General features: G+C 33.2%; 1 protein-coding gene and 1 long non-coding RNA gene across 9 annotated transcripts in view; both read right to left on the bottom strand.

Moving 5' to 3' along the window:
- LOC126768952 (poly(rC)-binding protein 3) overlaps positions 1-14,800 on the bottom strand; it is a 247,576-nt gene that overhangs the window by 65,309 nt on the left and 167,467 nt on the right. For all 7 annotated transcript variants that reach the window (XM_050487436.1, XM_050487438.1, XM_050487443.1 and 4 more), the window contains one exon: positions 14,281-14,328. The gene's annotated coding sequence lies outside the window, so the exon portion shown is untranslated. The remainder of the gene's footprint in view (positions 1-14,280; positions 14,329-14,800) is intronic.
- Positions 1-14,800, bottom strand: part of LOC126769087 (uncharacterized) — a 187,439-nt gene that overhangs the window by 65,309 nt on the left and 107,330 nt on the right. The gene's annotated exons all lie outside the window — the stretch shown is intronic.

The raw sequence follows: 14,800 nt of genomic DNA, 5'->3' as shown, positions 1-14,800 counted from the left end.
TTGATGGTTGCGCTTCACAATTCTATGTAGTGAATGCTGGGGTCCCCCAGGGATCTGTGCTATCTCCCGCACTCTTTCTTTTGCATATCAATGATATGCTCTGTCTTGGGAACATACATTGCTATGCAGACGATAGTACAGTGCATGGTGGATACTACGGACGCGCAGTGGCTGGGCGAGCGGAAATTGAGGAGAGGCGGAAGGATCTTGTCATTGAACTCGATAGGACGTTAGAGCTCATCGCCAAATGGGGCTCTGATAATCTTGTTGAGTTTAATGCCAAGAAAACACAGGTATGCGCTCTCACGGCGAAAAAGTCAACATTTTCCCCTCTTCCCTCCCTCTGTGGTACTCCGCTGGTGATGCAAACCAAAATCGCCATGCTGGGGATTGACGTTCGCTGCGACCTTAGTCCAAGGGATTACATCGAGGCAATTACAAAAACAGCTTCACGGAAACTCGGAGTTCTGAACAAGGTGCGGCGTTTTTTCACGCCTCAACAACTGTGCTTGCTGTACAAAACACAGGTACGGTCTTGCGTGGAATATTGCTCGCACCTTTGGGATGGCTCCGCTAAGTACCTACTTGAGGCCTTGGACCGGTTGCAGCGACGTGCCGTACGCATTATTGGCGACGTAAAGGTCACAAACACTCTTGAACCTTTACAATTGCGTCGTGAGATAGCAGCACTGAGCGCTTTCTATCGACTGTATCACGGCGAGTGCTCTGAGGAATTATTCTCTCTAATTCCTGCTTCCCCCTTCCTTCTTAAGTCCACGCGAGCTGGTTCTCGATGTCACCGCCTAACTGTGACATAAATTCCATCGCGAACAAAGAAATTTGGCAACTCCTTTCTTTGTCGCACTTCCAAAAAATGGAATTCCTTACCAGCTCACGTGTTCCCCTCCTCTTACAACTCGGGTTCCTTCAAACGAGGCGTGAAGAGGCATCTTGCGGGCCGGCAAGGCGAAGGCGGCTAGTGCAGAACGTTTTTCCTGTCTGTACTGGCCGTCGTCGTGTTTGGACTCTACTACCACTTACCATCAGGTGGAGTAAAGTCATTTGCCCTCCCGGCGAATATAAAAAAAAAAATAATTTACCTTTGTAGATTAAAACAAGTAAATTAAATTATTTGGACTGATTGATTTTAATTTTTAAAATTTTACAACTAAATTAAATACGAGTACTTAAATTTCGCGAAAAGCTTTTATATAATATCAATTGTGTATTGACGTTATAAATTGATAGTAAAAGTTTTAAAGGAAAAGTTTATTTTATTTATTTTTTTGCGATTTTGTATAAGTTTTTTTTTTACTTTTTAGTTATCACTGGACAGCTTTCTGTTCTGTCTAGACAGTCTGTTCATTGTATGATGTTTTCATTTTCATTGCTGTCGACGGCTATCTCGCCAAATTACACAAGTCAAACTTAACCACCTAATGCTACAGAATCGAACAATTCGACGTCAATATCATAATTGAGGACTCCAAAACTACAGTACAAAAAAATTCAGACTGATTGGAGCAACGGAGATACTAGATAAATACTATGATAGATAAATACTAGGCTCCTGACGTACCTGGAAGCCAATTACATTCTCAGTGATCGACAGTACGGGTTTCGCCGGTCCACTGGTGATCTTCTGGTGTACGTCACATATGTCATAGAGTGAGGCCATCGAGAAACACGGGGAGGCACTCGCTGTTTCTTTGGATATCTCGAAGGCCTTTGATAGGGTTTAGTATGATGGCCTTATAGCAGGCTTCCTGCATATGGCCTGTCTGCTAGCCTGTGTGCGTGGATTTCAGACTTCCTGAGGAATCGATCGTTACGAGTAGTGGTTGATGCCCACTCGTCGAATCAAATGGCTATAAACGCCGGTGTTCCCCAGGGGTCAGTGCTCTCGGCGACATTATTTCTGCTGCACATTAATGATCTGCTGATGCCCGGTATCCATGGGTACGCAGATGATTGCACAGTCGTCGAGAGCTTCAAGTCGTTGGACTTGGCGCGAGCTAGTGAGGCCCTAATCCAGTCTTAGAGGGAGGCCATGGTAGAGCGCCTGAGCGTGACCCTTAAGGTAGTGTCTGATTGGGGCGATACCAATTTGGTCATGTTCAATGCATCCAAGACGCAGGCATGTTTATTTTCCGCCAAAAAAAGGGGAATTCCAGCTACCTCCCTCTTTCCGAAATGTGTCTGTACTTTTACTGACCATCTTGACCTTCTTGGCATTACTCTCACGTCGACTCTAAATTTCGGCTCTTTTATTGAGTCCAAAGCCCAAATAGCCGCTCGAAAACCTGGTATCCTCTCCAAAGTGAGACTTTACTTTACTCCAGAACAACTGCTCAGCTTATATAAAGCACAAGTGAGGTCATGTATGGAGTACTGCTCTCACCTTTGGGATGGCTCTGCCAAGAACCACCTTCAGGCACTGGAGATGATTGAGAGGCGTGCCAGAAGGCTGATAGGAGACGACACATTGTTCGAGTCTAGGCTCCAAAGTCTTGAACATCGACGTGTGGTTGCATTACTCTCGGTCTTTTATCGGATACATTTCGGAGAATGTGCTCAGGAATTACACGAACTGATTCCTCCCGCCCCTTTAAACCATCGAACGGCCAGGCAAACGCGACCAAAGCGTCTTAGGTACACAGTGGAAATATCCCGCCTACGTACGAAGCGCTTTGAATCCACATTCATCATTCGCACTGCGAAACTATGGAATGCTTTGCCTGAGTCCGTATTTCCTGATAGGTACAATGTTGGTGTCTTCAAATCCAGAGTAAACAGGTTTCTTATAGGTAAGCCTGCTACATCTTAGACCGTGTCGATGCTTAACATCAGGCAAGTCAACGGTCAAACGCTGGCCTATTAATTATAAAAAAAAACGGAGCTTAACTTGCATTCGTATTATCAACAAGTCCTTTCATTTGATACCCATATTGTAGGAAAGCATAAAAAATGTAGCCCGTCATCTTTAGAAGTCCGGTATATATATTTAGAGTGACATCACTTTATTTTTCGAGTTATTCTCATCAAGCCCTTCCATTTGATATCCATATTGTAGGAGTGCATTAAAAATAACTAGTCCGCCATCTTGACTGTTCCGCCATATTGGATATAAATGACGTCACATAGTTAACCATGCATTAATAACCAAACTAAACGTGTATACAAATTTCAACTCAATCGGTTTAAGATATCTGCTTCAAAATTGAGTTGCAAGATTCCACCCAAAAAAACAAACATTAGAAGTTAAATAAAAGGTTGTAAAAGATAGTCTCTTGTGAGGGTTAAAAATAAACGCATGATTGTTCGAGCTACTCGCAAGGCTTAAAATACGATCGAATTGACGATACGAAATATATAAATCAAAAGTAGCTAAAGTGTGACTAGTAAAAGTTACTCAGCAAATAGCTATGAAATGTATAAATATCAGGTATTTATGTATTTTTTTTAATAAAAAAAAAGATTCGTAATAAATAAATATCTGCTGTATTATTAGAAAAAAAATATCATATAGATAAATGACGATACTAAACAAAAAGACTCCGAGAATCTCGCCAGTTATGCATAAACAAAACAATGAAGCATAATTTCGTTCAATAAAGAGATGTTCCGAGCGTAAGGCATTTTGTACAGTAAGTCTCGCATTTACCTGTTATCCTTGTCACACTAGTGATAAAGTCTATATCACGGTGAAAGAAATTGCCAACGAAGCCATCTGTGCCTCATCCATACATTCCTCTAGGGATGGGAATATTTATTCTACAGACGTCATCGTGGACGTGCAATTATTGAGCAAATATTTACCGAGAAGAGTGTCCAGTGCTCACGTTAAGTGTACCTATTAAAGAAAGGAATAGTCGCTTGCAGTAAACTTGTTATGTTGTGATCCAATAATCTCGATGGTCGATCGAATGATACTTATCGAAGTATCATATTGGGTCACTAAGCGATTCTATTTTAAATTTTAAATTATTTTTTTAACTTCAACTAACAAAAAGCAATTGTACTCGACATATTATTTAATTTATTTCTTGATTTTTTACCATAAAACGCATACGTTTTATATTTGTTTATTTATGTATAATGTTTTATTTATTTATTTATTTATTTATGTCTGATGAATTTACTGAGTGAGTATTTTTTTTAATTTAGTTAATTAACTACATTTTTATTTTTTCTGAATTTCATATATAATATTTTTAAATTATTATGTTAATATATATATATCTACATTATTTTTAACGTATTGAACTATATTTTCCTTTAATATAAATCTAAAATAAATAAATATATTTATAATATATTGATTGTATGTACTACATGTTTTTTATGAGTATAATTTTGATTTGCCGTAGTAATTATGATAATAACAATTATATGATACAATACAATTCGAAAGCTTGTCGCTAAATCGACATGTTTTGTCACAAATTGACATCACTTACTACAAAGCTACGGGGTTTGTTTATGTTTAAAAATACCCTATCATAAAAAATATTCTCCCTGAGACATTTTATTTTAATTTTATTTTTATTATACAAACTTTCATGTTGAGTCACAATCAATCATAAAGAGTACCCATGGATATTCTCCTTTATAATGTAATCGTATTTTAAATTCGAGCTATAAACTGTCACGCAGCCTTACATAATTAATTAAGTAACCTGTAAGCACTAATCGAAACACATTTTTGCTTAACTGAAATGGAATAACTTTAAATAAGGGATACATAAAAAACATATACGACATATACATAATATACAAAGTACCCTTCGTATGCCGCATCACACACCATGAGAAATGCTGTATCTGCCGCCGCTTTATCGGGTGAAAGAACATACCTAAGAAAGATTTTTTCTTTCTCTCTCATAGGCCGTTTTTCATTCTGTCTCTTTCATAGGCCGCACGCTATGATTTGATATAACTAGGCGTAAACTTTATTTTGACAATATAATCGAAAGTTTTTGTATACTCTTTTTTATCACTAGCTCTCATATCCAGATTTTTTAAAATATTTGTTGAATTAAAGTCTAAGTGTTTTACTCATTTATTATGATTGTTCTTACTTTTTTTACAACACAATTTCAATTACGTTAATTGTATTAGATTTAACACAAAGTGAAAATACCATAGAACCACAATCTAGATTTTGCGAATAGGGTTAATGACGTAAAAAAAATATTGTATGGGATTATGTTATCGCAGACATGAAGATTTTTTAGGATTATTCTCGACTATGAACGTATAATTGGTAAAAATCCTTCTATATATATAAAACGATACTTCGTTTAATCTTTGTATTTTAATTTTGCATTGGCTCCATTGAATATGTACTATATCTACCCACTTTGGCATGAAAGTTTATGAACTTTCTTGAAAAAGTACAAAGTAAAGTAACAGCCTGTGAATGTTTCACTGCTGGGCCTCTCCCTTTTTGAGAAGGTATGGAGCTTGTTCCACCACGCTGCTCCAATGCGGGTTGGTGGAATAAATATGTGGCAGAATTTCAGTGAAATTAGACACATGCAGGTTTCCTCACGATGTTTTCCTAAGATGAGATGAGATGGCCCAGTGGTAAGAACGCCTGAATCTTAACCGATGATCGTGGGTTCAAACCCGGGCAAGCACCACCTAATTTTCATGTGCTTAATTTCTCATTATAATTCATCTCGTGCTTTACGGTGAAGGAAAACATCGTGAGGAAACCTGCATGTGAACTTCCTTGAAGCTGAAATAGTATTTTTTTTTAAATATGTAAACGCAAAACTTTGACAAGAAGAAGGTAACGTCATCGGATAAGGTACTTTTATATACAGCAGCCTCGTCAAAAATTGTCCTCAAACCTATGCTAAATAATCTTAATTAAGAGCAAAGTTGCTAATCTTTAACTTGATTTTGCAGAAAGTGAATCTAGTTCACGGTGAAAAATAAAATATTGTATGTATAACTACATTATAACTTAAAGGGTATATCAATGATTAAAAACATTAAATGTGTTTTTTATTATCGATTAAAAAAAACACGAAGTGACCCCTGATATTCATTAAATACTTTAGTTTATTGATACCAAAGCTGGAAGATTGATTGAATTTACTCATAATCTAGGGCTGACAGCAGAGTATTTTTGTTACATATATTAAAAAGAAAGGTTTTGGCGCTTTACATTGTCTTTTCATATTGCAATATTTATCATTATGACTGCGCTCTCCAAATTAAAATTTATACTGTTTGCTATCGTAACTTCATAGAAATCCTGAAGTCGAGATTCGAGAGGAATCCCTTACTTGCCAACCAAATTTATTGGTATGATAAAAATCTTTTCCATTATGCTTTTATCCCACGTTGCAAAAAATATTTCAAATGTCTTAGTATTTGTATAGATTTGGGTAAATAAGTTTTCTTTTTCTCAGTCCGATATGGTCCACGAATCGTCTTTACGCCTTTTCGTTATTTATATCACCGCTTCCTCCTTGTAAAATCCTATGAAGATCTGGTTCGAATATATCTGTTACTGTGTAAAATAATGAGATTATTTGACATGTCTGTTACGTTGCCCTCATATCGTTTTTTTAATAATTAGGAAACCTATATATATTATGAAAAAAAATAATTCTAATAGCTTATATATAAATAGTGTCACAAAATATATATCAATTATTGACTAACTTAACATACAAATAAAAAATAAAATAAAATATTTTTTTTCAATTTTTAGAATTTATTAACTAAAACATTAATTCAATTGAATATGTTTATATAAAAGGTATTTTATTATTAATAAAAGTTTAGTTTAAAAGGTGTTATAAATTACTAACTAATATGAATAAGATTATTATATCTACAAATTCAAGTACCTACTATCAATACTTACAATAGAGTCTCTTAGACGAATCTAGTTTGATTTTGTTGTTAGTATAGTAAAAAAACTTAAGCTGTCGGTTTCAGATCTTTGCACGTGGACCTGATCAATGTTTTGTATGATATGCAACATTTCTCTAGGTGATTCCGGAAAAGGCAATGTCTATAATATTATCCTAGATTGATCCGTTTCAATTCCATCTAAACAATAAATCTTTGTTTCGTAATTAACAACACCATTTTACCTATAAGTATATATCTTATATTAGTTGTGAAATTAATATGTAATTGTATTAGTAGTGAAATTAATTGTATGTCTACTGGTGGTAGGGCTTTCGTGCGAGCTCGTCTGAGGAGGTACCACCCACTCATCAGATATTCTACCGCAAAACAGCAATACTTGATATTGTTGTATTCCGGTTTGAAGGGTAAGTGACCCAGTGTAATTACAGGCACAAGGGACATAAAATCTTAGTTCCCAAGGTTGGTGGCGCATTGTCTATGTAAGCGATGGTTGACATTTCTTACAATGCCAATGTCTAAGGGCGTTTGGTGACCACTTACCATCAGGTGGCCCATATGTGCCTTCCTATTCTATATAAAAAAATAATAATAATGTGTAAATAAAAAATGTGAATATAAAGTTAAAACAACAAAATCTGGTAAAAAAGAAAAGTATTTTTAAATCTCGCTATAGTGTGTCTATGAAAATTATTATGTATTTTATTCATTTTCTAGTATATGAAACATTGAAGTTATAAAATGAGTTCACAAATAGTAAGAGCCGAACACATCCTGAAAGTAACACCTTAATCTTATTGATACAAAAATGTTTTTAAAAAGATTGATGAATACCTACGTATGAAATTAATTTAATATGATAACTTTATTTAAATAATTAAAATATAAATTATGAATATTATAATTTAATGATAAGTTTAAAAAAATAATAATATTAGTTTTATTTAGGGTAAACTAAAATATATTGCGGAAGAAGTACAAAAAGCTATTTTATAAATAGAATATACAAATATATTCTACGCTTACCCGATAGCCTTTGTTAACATGAATAAAATCACTTTACTGTTGTTAATTATATTCGAAAAAACATTTTGCAATTTACGAAATTTTCACAAATATGGCCGCGAGCATTCAAAAAAATGATGTTGGCGCGCGAATTTGCGACTTGAATTTCGTCGTCGCTGATTGGTCAAAATGATAATCTAATAAAAAAGAGAGAGGAAGACAAATTTATATCAATTACTTTGGATAAAAAAGAGCTAGGTATATGTGTCTCGAGTGTAGTGTAAAACAAAAAAAAATTAACTATGAGATAACGTTCGAGCGCATATATACGCTCTGGCATACTATGGGTACAAAATTGGGAGCGCATATATGCGCTCGGGCGCATATACGAAGGATTAAACCACCAAATTTTGTGAGGTTGTTGGAAAGCGTATAATATTTTATATCCTCAGTACATTTTGGCCAAGATGTCAATCGAGATCAAGATACATTGATATGAAAATTTATATTATTAGTATAATAAAATAAACTACTAAAGATTATATATTATTAAAAAAAGTAACTATAGGATGTATATTTTATATTGCTATTCCTTTTTATAATTCAACAATCCAGTGTCCTACATTCTGTTGAGTCGTATCGGGCTGACACCCGAGGGAGTGTTTCATTACTTCTATCAAATTTAGCGGAAAATCAAATCTTTAGATGAGATTATCTCAAACGTTCGTGTCAACAGCATTCCGATGATTTCACGTAATTTGTTATGTATTTTTGTTACATTTTTTTGTAAAATGAATTTGATTTCTTTTTGATTTAGCCTATTTTAAATTTATATCGAATATTTATTGTACTCCAATTATAATAAAAATCACGTTTTTATCTTTTGTCCTTTGTATACCTTACCACATAAAATTTCTAAGTAATTAAACGAACGTTAGTAGCCGCCGTACCACTGCTTTTAAGAAATGAATGAAGGTAGGATGTTGGTACGAACTTAAGATTTAATCCGAGTTGAATTGGGTAGTACATTCATATAAACTACCTTTTTTAGGTAAAGCGACTTCTAATTTTAAGTTAAATTGAAATTAATTATAAAGTATTGAAATTATTTGCACTTTATTCGTATTCATTAATTTAGAACATAAACATTTTTTAATTGTAAATCCAAATTATTTAACTTAAAAAAATCAATTTTTTCAAATTGGTAAATCACAGAACATATCATAATATTTTGTGGAGAATTTATTTATTACTTTATAAAGATTGTGATGATTTTAATATGAACCTAAGGCCAGCAAAATTTCAGAATTCACCCTCACGTTCTTTACACGTCCCTCTCGGTACGCGATCACATTTCTATGTTTTTTCTAGCAATAAGTTATTGGGATATTAGATTTTCAGTAGTACTCCGGAGTCTGGCAGTTGGAAGTGTGGACTCCCGTGCCTGGGAAATCACATAAGTCGTTGATCCTGCGCTTGAACAGCGACCGGCAGTATTCTATATAAAATTTATTTTTGTATTGCGCATATTTTACAAATTATTCTGACGATTATGGTATAGTTACGAAAAATATAATTATTTATTCCAAATAGGTGGCATGTGAAAGGAGATGCGGTTATTCGCGAAAAGATATAAGCACCAAACGCTTTATATCGTTATACAAATGAACGAAAGTGTTTTACAAAATAACCGTGGAGGTAGCCCTGGATTAATAATAATAATAAAAATGATGTCCTCCAGACCGATTTCGGCAACGGCGACCAATCTCAAGAGAGATTAGCTAACTACGGAGGAGATATTATAGTGCACATGTATGTGCGCAAACATAAGTGCACTTGTGTTTGCGCACCTATTCCCTAACTCTCATAATCCGATGGGACGGCCATCCAACAAGACCGAAAAGAGTTCAGGCGCAGGACCAACGACATTACTTGCGTTCCGAGGCACGGGAGTGAACGTACTTCCAGCTTCCAGACTCCGGGCTGCTATTGAGAATTTTCTGACAGAAAAACCCAATAACTTTTTATTGGCCCGACCTGGGAATTGAACCCAGGATCTCCGGGTCTGCGGCCTTACATCAAGCCACTAGACCAACGAGGCTGTCAACCCTGGATTATTTGTTAATTAATAACCCAATTTTTGTTTCAATAACCTAGAAGCATAACAAGTATAAAACAGAATATGTAAAGATTTTATACGACATTTCGTATTTTTTTTTTCTATCTAGAAAGTTTTTTACTTTTATGTTTTTGATCGTCTGATCATTCAACATTTGTAATTATAATTTAGTTTACATACATAATTTAATTTTTAACTTTTAACAAAATCAAATAAAATATTATCAATTTTGCTTAATTCAAAAACATTTTCTATTTGATTGCGTGTATGCGCAATAAAATTTCAACAAGAATATTCGAAAAATGTTGTTCTGAAATCACATGAATTATTATTTTACCGAATAAGTAAGATGTGAAAGATTAATAGTGGCGGCAGCTAGGGAAATCTTCCTGAGTATTATGAGTGTTATTCGAAAGTGATTTATACACGATTTGCGGTTATAATTTTTCATACACTATCATGTATTTTTAAATATTTTTTTCTTAATAACTTAATGTTCGTATTGAATATATTTTTATGCCTAAAAAATAATAATAAAATAACTTAGGGGAACATTATAATAGCAAAGGAACACTTTAAATTTTAACAATATTTTGCTTTATTTTTAGATTCAGAACAGTAAAGGTTAGTTTTGGATGTTGCAGACTTTTTAATAGTGTTTGCTATAAAATATTGCTAACAATTCAGGATTGATAGCAGAATATTTCACCTAGATACGACATCAGGGAGCATTGTACAAATGTCTGTGTACTGACAATACTGGTCCTAAATCAAAGTCACAAACGGTTCTCATATATGTATATAAATATTAATGTCATCTTCTAATGTAGACGAGCACCTTTATTTAAGCAATATTTTTTTTTATTAATACCTATACAAATAAATTAAATAAAGATGTTAAAAAAGTCTAAAATGTAATAATTGAAGAAAAGTTTTAATTTTTTGGAACGGTGTCGTAATTTCCAAACTAAATAAGCGTAAACATATAACCTTTTTGTAAAAAAACACTAAATAATAACAAATTAATTTTTTTATTATATATTTATTACAATAGTTGAATTGTGAAAAGGAAATGTTGACTCTAATTGAACATTCCTCTTATTAAAATCGGTCTCTCACAGGAGTTTTGTTAAAACTGATTGATATTTTTCGTTTAATATGGGCTCCGGTTTGTGTTCAATTTTCGATGATGGAACATAACTGTTTCAAAATTTCAGTATATAAATGTCAAAAATACTGACAAATAGGAAATGGCGCCGATTTCGTACAAAAATATGATTTAGAAGGTGGTAACGAATAAAAACGAAGGAAGAAGTTTTTGTGATAAATAGGTAGTTTTTATAAAAAAAAAAAATAATATTAATAAAAAACTCAAATTATAATAAAGTCACCTTTGTATCTTTATTAAAGTCAAACACTTTATACGTAAAATACTGGTAAATGAAAAAGAAAGTAACTTTATGATATATGCTGTCTGGAGAGCTGCCTAATAATATTCATAAATAATTCACTATATTAGTAAAACAAGAAATACTTAGATCTACTTTACCACCGTAGAAGCGCTCCATTGGCGCTAATGGTTTGCTCATATTTGCCTCTGAATCATTTTTTCCAAACCATTCTATAAGCTAAGTAAAATTATTGCCTAACTATGTTTTAACTCATTTATAGGATACATTTGATGCTATCTTAAAATATTCTTTTGACGGAGAATGATTGGAAAGAACAAATGTTACGGAGGTGATGGAAAACTAGAAGGTAAAGTGCTCCAATGATGATATCACTTGGGAAGTTACAAAACAGAAACTTTGGGATTCGCCACAGGTTTATGTTACACAATATAATTTGACACAAATTTGAAAATTTAACAGTTGCTACTTTAGTAAATCTAGGGTCACTGGTCACATGCGATACACTCTGATAATCATTCATCAGAACACTTCTAGACGATGAATGTTTCCGCATAATAATAGGTCTCCCAGTGGGGACGCTGTGGCCTCTCTCGACTTACACGGTATTTCTTGTCGAGTCTTAGAAGCTTAGGGAGGTATTTTTTTCTATTTATTAGGTAAGAGATGACCAATCGTGGGCCTCTGTGGAAATTTCCTACAGACCATATAATTTAGTAGAAAATCGATCGGTAAAAAAACGAATCCATACACTAATATTTATCGCTTATACGGTATGTTCACGTTTATATTACGAATAAATATAAAATACGAATGAACATTCATATTCGATTCAGTGACTGCGCACATTAAAGTCTCAAAATATTAAATGATTTGACGAGAGAATGTGAAAAAAATATATTTATTACAGCGCTATAATTCAGTCACATCGTTATTTTAACGCCAATTAAACAGGTTGCGGTTTTTAGTACGTTGAAATCGTGACTGTGAATATAGAAGAGTCCTTACTTCATGTTATTTTTTTTATATAATAATATTTTTTTCTTAGATTTTTTTGGTTAGGTTTGCACTAGATTATGATATGATAAATTGATGATTTGTTTCAAACTCGAAGTCTTTAATGAACAGTTAAGCATTACATATAAATTGAGTGCGAGATGAAATACAAAGGTATGGTACAGACAAAGGTATGAAAAAGTGAAAAAATATACAATCTCTATTCCCTCACTCTCCTAATTCAATGGGACGGCAATTTGACACGACCGGTAGAAGTTCTGCGGCTTTATATATATATAGCAACTAGACCGACGAGGCAGTCATCGATATAAGCATGTATCAAACATGTAAGTTCAATACTATTAAGCGTCATAGAGAGTTTTTCGATTGGGGATAAAATATATATATATTTTTTTTATAGAATAGGAAGGCGGACGAGCATATGGGCCATCTGATGCTAAGTGGTCACCAAACGCCCTTAGATATTGGCATTGTAAGAAATGTTAACCATCGCTTACATCACCAATGCGCCACCAACCTTGGGAACTAAGATGTTATGTCCCTTGTGCCTGTAATTACAGTGGCTCACTCACCCTTCAAACCGGAATATTAAACAAATATATATAATAATAATTTATAGAAACGGTGCTTTGAACACAAATACTCTCGTGGAAAAGAGGTGGCGATGCGGAAAAGGTCTAATTTAATCATTTGATTTTTTTTTTATAAAATACTGACGGGATTCCCTAGATAACAATTTTGTTACTTATATGTAATTTTCAACATTAACTAATCAAAAAAAGATAAACACCTCCAATATTCTATTCCATAACTAATTCATCATTTGTCCTACTATTTTGTTATGTCCAATTTTACATAAAATAAATTAAGCTTAAGTCATGAGATTGATGGATATACATAAATTGTGTAATCAATTTTTTTATGAAAAGTTAAGTTAATTTACCAAAGATTAATTGTTATGAAGAAATAATTATTCTAAATTAGGGTAATTAAGTGTATTAATAAATTTTAAAATATTTTTTCGTTATATTCATAACCTTTATTATAATACGTTAGTTCATGCTAATCAATACCGGGTTGACTACCAAATCTGCGGACTTAAAATGTGATGTATTCACATTTTGAGTCCACAGATTTGGTAGTCAACAAACATCGTGAGGAAACTTGCATGTCTAATTTCACTGAAATTGTAATACATATGTGGCAGACCACATGTGTATTCCACCAACCCGCATTGGAACAGCGTGGTGGAATAAGCTCCTAACCTTCTCCTCAAAAAGGGATAGGAGGCCTTAGCCCAGCAGTGGGGCATGCTCAGGTTGTTAAGAGAGATATATTTTTGTCAACAGGTTTACACAGATAGTGTGCCGTGGCCGAAGTAAAATGAGAGTGGGCAATGAAAAAATCTATAATACTAATACTTTAGAAACCCATGACAATATGGGTTTCTAAATAATATTTCCGTTGAGATATCCCATCTGGTACACGGCCTCTTTTTTATAACTAATTTTATTAAAGCCGAACACTTAACTTCTGGTGCCCATATACTTTATTTAAAACATTAATTTCAGTTAAAAATTATAAAACGGATTGATTGAAAATTTACTTGATATCACGTCTTCTTAGATTGTATAGAAGATATAATAATATAATAGATATAATCTTTTGTCATAAAATTTGTTATATAAGCGAAAGTCAAAGAATAAATTATTACCGAACGTATGTTATGTTGTAGAATTTTTTTTAATGCCATTTAAAAATTTACATTCAATAATAAAAAAATACTAATAAGGTAATCGTAATACTAATAAATTTTACAATTAAAAATATACATACCACTCCAAATTTATTAGAGAACTTCTGTTTCAAACACGCCTCGTTTATCTGGAATGAAAAAAGCACTGTGTTAGAAAAAACTTTAAAAATTGCACCATTTTTAGTTTCTCTGAAATCGAGTTGTTTCCAACTTAACAATATCGATCTGATAATTATACTAATATGCATCAAAGGTACCTAATTAGTATGAACAATTTTATAACACTATAACATTGCATTTTACTAATTAAATATAATACCACAAAAAACGAAACCACAAAAATGATAATTTACAAACCAATTAGTAGGTGAAGTTTTCCGCTGTTGGTATTGCGGTCGGGAGTCTAAGCTAATAATAAATTGTTTAACAGGGCTCTCTTCGTGTTAGAGAAAATAACAAAACATATCCGGCCTAAAATATAATGTTTTTTTTCTCTGATTATACTTAGTAACAAACGAACCTATAGCGGTCTAACTGTGATTATTTACTATTCAAACTATAATTCTCGTATTTCATATGGAAATTACTAAGAGACATTAT

This window comes from Nymphalis io, chromosome 6, assembly GCF_905147045.1.
Source record: "Nymphalis io chromosome 6, ilAglIoxx1.1, whole genome shotgun sequence".
Taxonomy (NCBI): Eukaryota; Metazoa; Arthropoda; class Insecta; order Lepidoptera; family Nymphalidae; genus Nymphalis; species Nymphalis io.
Note: the sequence above shows the minus strand (reverse complement) of the source record. Positions and strands in the feature narration are given on the sequence as shown.